Source organism: Helianthus annuus, chromosome 8 (assembly GCF_002127325.2).
Source record: "Helianthus annuus cultivar XRQ/B chromosome 8, HanXRQr2.0-SUNRISE, whole genome shotgun sequence".
Lineage (NCBI taxonomy): Eukaryota > Viridiplantae > Streptophyta > Magnoliopsida > Asterales > Asteraceae > Helianthus > Helianthus annuus.
The window spans coordinates 39,932,259-39,938,517 of NC_035440.2; the positions used below are offsets into that span (position 1 = coordinate 39,932,259).

General features: G+C 40.9%; 1 non-coding gene across 1 annotated transcript; it reads right to left on the reverse strand.

The window, feature by feature from the left end:
• Positions 1 to 1,191: 1,191 nt before the first annotated feature.
• LOC118481486 lies at positions 1,192 to 1,298 on the reverse strand. The gene has a single exon (XR_004865695.1). It is a non-coding gene; the product is annotated as a small nucleolar RNA R71 (small nucleolar RNA).
• Positions 1,299 to 6,259: the final 4,961 nt, after the last annotated feature.

The window sequence follows — 6,259 nt, forward strand, 5'->3', positions numbered from 1 at the left end:
GATTCATCTTGTCTATCTATTTTTATTTTTATTTTATTTTTCAGCATTTTAGTTAGTTTTTATTTTTCTAGTTTAAAACCTTTTTCTAAACTTTTTGATTTGATTAGACGTTGAGGATAAACCGGTACTAAAAGCTCTTGTGTCTTTGGACGACCTCGGTATCTTGCCAACACTATACTACGCTCACGATGGGTGCACTTGCCCATATGTGTGTTTGGTGTTAGTAAAATATCGTGTTTTATAAATTTAAAACTTGACTAACGTGTAAAAAGGGCTTAAAATATACTTAATTCCATATACACACCAATACGCATCAAGTTTTTGGCGCCGTCGCCGGGGACACAAGGATTTTAAGAAAGTTAGGAATCAACGGCCTAATCGATTTTTCTAATTTTTCTGTTTTTTTAGGATTTTCGTAGTTTTTCAGTTTCTGCAGAGCTTAGCACGGGCCGTGCCTAGCATTGTCACTGGCAGTTTTTATTTTCCGAGTTACAGACAGTTGTGCACGGGGCCGTGTCGGTGCAACACGGGGCCATGTCCAACTCCCCAGTAACAGGGATCCGGAAAACAATCACTGTATCTCCGACCACGGGCCGTGTTCATCTGAGCACGGGGCCGTGGTGAACCTTCTGACCAACGTTCTTTTCTGTTTTTATTGCAGGACTAGGAACCCAGGCGCCACAACTTTTTACGTAGTGTATGAGCTCCAGTTCTAGTAGAGACATAAAAGAACATCTCGAAGAACCCGAACGCTTTCTTAGAAAAAGACTTAAAGCTAAAAACCAAGAGAAAGCTTTGGGAGACCCACTTCCGATGGCGGACCAACGTACCCTCATGGATTACCTACGCCCCACCGTAGGTAATCTCGGCGCCGCTATCAATGCACCGAATGTCGAAGCCAACAACTTCGAACTTCGGCCACATTTGATACAAATGCTTCAAAACTCCGCAACCTTACATGGGCTTGCGGACGAGGATCCTCATCTACATATTACTAATTTCTTAGAAATATGTGATACCTTTTGGATCACTGGGGCATCAAACGACGCCATCCGCCTTCGTATGTTTCCATTTTCACTAAAAGACCGAGCTAAGGCTTGGCTTAATATCCTTCCAGTTGGCTCAGTAAACACATGGGATGAACTAGCCCAAAAGTTTCTATATAAGTATTTCCCTCCTGCTAAAACGGCTAAATTAATGACTGAAATTAATACATATTCACAAGAGGATGGGGAGTCCTTATATGAAACTTGGGAAAGGTTCAAGTAGCTACTAAGAAAGTGTCCTCATCACGGTCTTGCGATATGGCAACAAGTATCCACTTTCTACAATGGGTTGTTGCCACACACTAGACAAACACTTGATTCTAGCTCCGGGGGACTTTTTGGTAATCGTCGCCCAAATGAAATATATAACAAACTGAGGAAATTGCTCAAACCAATTTTCAGTGGCACACTCCCCGAGGCAATAAATCTATTGCCCCAGGCACCCATAAGGTTGATGAAAGCACTTCTTTGTAAGCCCAAATCGAGGCCCTTTCTTCAAAAATCAAAAAAATTAGAAATGGCAAAAACGGTCTCGGTAATGGCTTGTGAAGGGTGTGGTGGGCCACATGAAAATTGGAGTTGTATGAAAGAATTAGATGATCAAACGGAAACGGTAAACTACATTGATAATAGACCTAGGCCGTCGGGTCCCCCAACGGGTACCTACAACCAAGGATGGCTTAACCACCCTAACCTTGGTTGGAGAGATCCCGACAATAGTAGTAACCAACAAAACCAACGAACTAACTTTCAACAACCACAAACTTTTTCTCAACAACAAAGTCGATGAGAAAGGCTTGAAGATACTGTATCTCGCCTCATCTCCGACACCGAAAAGAAAAACTCGGATCGATTTCAACAATTGGAATCGAATTTTAGAAATCAACAAGCTAGCATTCAAAACATTAAAAACAATTAAATCAAATAGCTCAAAATTTCTCCGAGAGACCACAAGGCGCGTTACCAAGTAATACCGAAACCAACCCAAAGGCGCAAGTACATCTCATAACATTAAGAAACCGTACCGTGGGTCCTGAAGATGCTCCACTTCCACCAACTGAAGGAAGCCAATCTAAACAACCAACTCCACCCGCGCCCCAACAAGAGAAGGCTTCTCCACCAATTCAAGAGCCGGCTAAGACTCCTCCGGTTCCATACCCCGGTCGGTTAACTCGTCAAAAGACCGATGAGCAATTTGCAAAGTTCAAAAATTTACTAAAACAATTGCATGTTAATATTCCATTTATCGAGGTCCTAACTCAAATGCCTAAATATTCAAAATTTATGAGGGACTTCCTTACTCATAAAAGGAAAATTGAATCATTGCAATTAGTTAACTTAGGCGAAGAATGCTCCGCCTTAGTACTCAATAAACTTCCGCAAAAGAAGCTTGACCCCGGAAGCTTCATAATTCCTTGCTCGATTGGGAAATCTCCCATTCGTAATGCACTAGCAGATCTCGGGGCAAGCATCAACCTCATGCCCTCATCAATGTTCAATCGACTCGGCTTAGTAAAAACAAGTCCTACAAAAATAAGTATACAACTCGCTGATATATCCGTCAAATATCCACAAGGTGTCGCTGAAAATCTATTGGTCAAAGTCGGCGAATTTGTCTTCCCGGCCGACTTTGTCATACTAGATATGGAGGAAGATACCGAAGTACCACTCATCCTAGGGAGGCCATTCCTAGCTACAGCCCAAGCAGTGGTAGATATGAATGATGGAACACTAACATTGAGGGTTGGGGACGAGGAAGTAAAGTTTGGAGTCGGAAAAAGAGTAGAAGACGAAGACCCGGTGAACTACATGAAGGTCATTGACTCAAGTTTAGATGATGCCCTCCGACGGTGTAGCATGGGATGCAAAACATCCCACTTGGGTAACATATGACAAGACTTTGGGTCTAGCCAAGGACCCTTATAAACGTGGCGCACCACGGAGGCATTCCGCGGAACTATCCTTAGTTTAGTTTAGATTAATTTTTATGTTTTCTAGTTTAGTTTTAATTTTCAGGAATAAAACACACTCGGGATGGTGAAGGAAAACAAGGGAAACTTGCACCAGCGACCCATGCACGAAAACAGGGCCATCCGACAAATTTTTCTTCGTTACAGCAAGTTCAGCACGGGTCGTGCCCACCCAACACGGCCCCGTGCTGCACAATCTGCAGAAAATGCCCAGTTTAGGTAACTGGACACGGGGCGTGCTCACTGAACACGCCCCCGTGTCCAGGCTTTTGTTTCTTTTTACAAACTTTTGTTACTGGCACTTGAACACGGGGTCGTGCCCGGACAACACGGGGCCGTGTCCAGACGCCCAGTAACACAAAATTTTGCTTTTTCACACCTTTTCACACATTCAATCAACCTAAAAACTTATTTTTGGGACACATTGAGGACAATGTGTAATTTAAGTGTGGGGGGGGGATGCTAAAACCTTGAATCTTGCAAGTCCTAATTAACAAGCCATACACAAAACTCTATTGGAACCGCTAATCACCCCAAATTTTTTCAAAAAACTTCCATTTTTTTTACTTGTCTAGGTTTAACTTAGGAATTTCAAGTTCTAAAAAGGTTATATTTTTACAAATTTACAACCTATAGCGTCGTGATAAAAAGAACCAACATAAGAAAATTATGAAACGGCATGACAAACTTAGTTAAAATTTGATTATATATACTTGATCACATAAAAACTCATTCCTACAAAAGTGAGTTTTGAGCCTTTATTGGGCATACAAATATATATCTTTAAACTAAATGCTCATTTTTCGTTTCTTGTGTGAATAGCCGCTTGGTTCTTACGACTCTAGAACTTGCCACGACGATACATTCCCGGTCCTTACCAACTTAAACCCGAGTAAGTAAATGATGGAGGCATTAGGACTAACTCTTTTTATTTCTACACCATTATTTTTCTTTTTTTACCACCTACCCAAAATCCCCCTAGTTAACCCCTTTGAGCCTAAACCTTTTCATTTCATAACCCAAACCAAACACCCTTTACCCACCTAAACTCTTTTTCATTTTAAAACCTTTATTTTAGTAACAAAGCTCGGTTTTTAGTATGACTTGATTCAAAAAAAAAAATGAAAATGATGAAGTCAAAGAAATAAACAAACAAGTTTATCAAAAATAACTTTGTTTGAAGGAAATGCTTCATCAAAAAAAAGTTTTGAAAAATATCGAGTCTTACGAAAACCGACGCTTTTTACGCTTCTCGCCCTTTTACTAACTACTAACCCAACCACCTACCTTTAGCCCAAGCCTAACCCTTCACCCAAAAAGTCCTCTTGATATTTACAAAGGTATATAGTTAAAAAGGAGGAGGATTGATTGCTTGGCAAGCTTATGGTAGAAGTAAGTTCCATGCCACTCTCGAGTGATTCACTAAAAATACACCTTCGGCCGAGTGTTGAGTGATCCCCCGTGAGGTATGTGAACTTGTATATAAATGGAATTTTAAAAAGGCATGTTATGCCCTAATAAGTAATTTATTTTATGAAACGTTTTTAATAAATCATGACGAATAGGATTGTAAATAAATAAAAATAAAACTTAATAAAGAATCTTGGAAATCCCGACACTCTATGACAAGCCCAAAAACCTTCTCTTCTACCCATTCCATTTGGGAGTGTAAAGCCACATTATAAAGAGTTTTGCTTGAGGACAAGCAAAGATTCAAGTGTGGGGGCATTTGATGTGCACAAAATGCAACATATAAATTGCATCAATTGTGGCATAAAACTAACCCTTTTTAGTACTAATGTTGGAAAAAAGTGTGTTTTTGTCTTCCTTTTGTATTTTCAGGATTAAATGAGCTCAAATGAACAAAAGAAGCAAAAAGGAAACTAAATCTAACATAAATACAAGAAAAGGAACAAACGTGGCATGCCCGACCCCCCCTGACAGCATCTTCCCAAGCAAAATCAAGAAGACAGAAGGCTGAACACGCCCCGTGCTCAGTGAGCACGGGGGCGTGCCCAAGTGTCAGCAGAAAAGACAAAGTTGTAGAAGCTTCCATCGCCCACCACGGGGTCGTGCTCAGTGGACACGGGGTCGTGGTCAACTATAAGATTCGCGAAATCCAGGAAAATCATGATAGTACCGATACGCTTCTGCACACGGGGTCGTGCTCAGTGGACACGGGGGCGTGGTCAACTAATGCAGACAAACTGCAATTAATGAAGAAAGAGAGAAGGATGGACACGGGGCCGTGCCCAATGGACACGGGGCCATGCCCGAGCTTCTGTTCAGCCTATAAATAGGAGTGCTTGGATCACTTGCAACTCATCCCTTGGCACACCACCTCTCTCACACTTCACCCACCACCCACCACCATCACAACACCATCATCCACCACCACCATCCATTGCCCAATGGACACGGGGCCATGCCTGACTCAAACTACTGGGTTGAGGGTAATGTCACCTTCAAAAGAGGGGCCTACTACAATAACCAAGATAGTCTCTTAAAAAGTGCAAAAGTGCGGAAATAATCAAAGGTTACACTATACACGAGTCGGAGCCAAGTGATTCATCTTGTCTATTTATTTTTATTTTTATTTTATTTTTCAGCATTTTAGTTAGTTTTTATTTTTCTAGTTTAAAACCTTTTTCTAAACTTTTTGATTTGATTAGACGTTGAGGATAAATCGGTACTAAAAGCTCTTGTGTCCTTGGACGACCTCGGTATCTTGCCAACACTATACTACGCTCACGATGGGTGCACTTACCCATATGTGTGTTTGGTGTTAGTAAAATATCGTGTTTTATAAATTTAAAACTTGACTAACGTGTAAAAAGGGCATAAAATATACTTAATTCCATATACACACCAATACGCATCAAAGTGGCAAAGAATTTAAAGCAAACTTGTCACCAGGTTTGGTTGAGGGGGTAGTTGAGGATGTCACGGGTAATGAGAGTGATGATGAAGTTTCACCGGTTAAACCTAAAGAATTAAATGTTGAAAAACTGGGGTTGGGTGAAAATGAGAAAAGTGAAAAAGATGAAGGTGAACCGAGTCAAGTCCCGTTTCCATCGGCTTTACTTGACCCGGGGAAGAAAAATTTTATTGCATCAAGAGGTCCCCAAAAAGAAGAGTTGTGGGACATGTTTAAACAAGTTAAAATTAACATTCCACTCCTTGATGCAATAAAACAAGCACCCGCCTATGCAAAATTTTTAAAAGAGTTACGTACACAAAAAA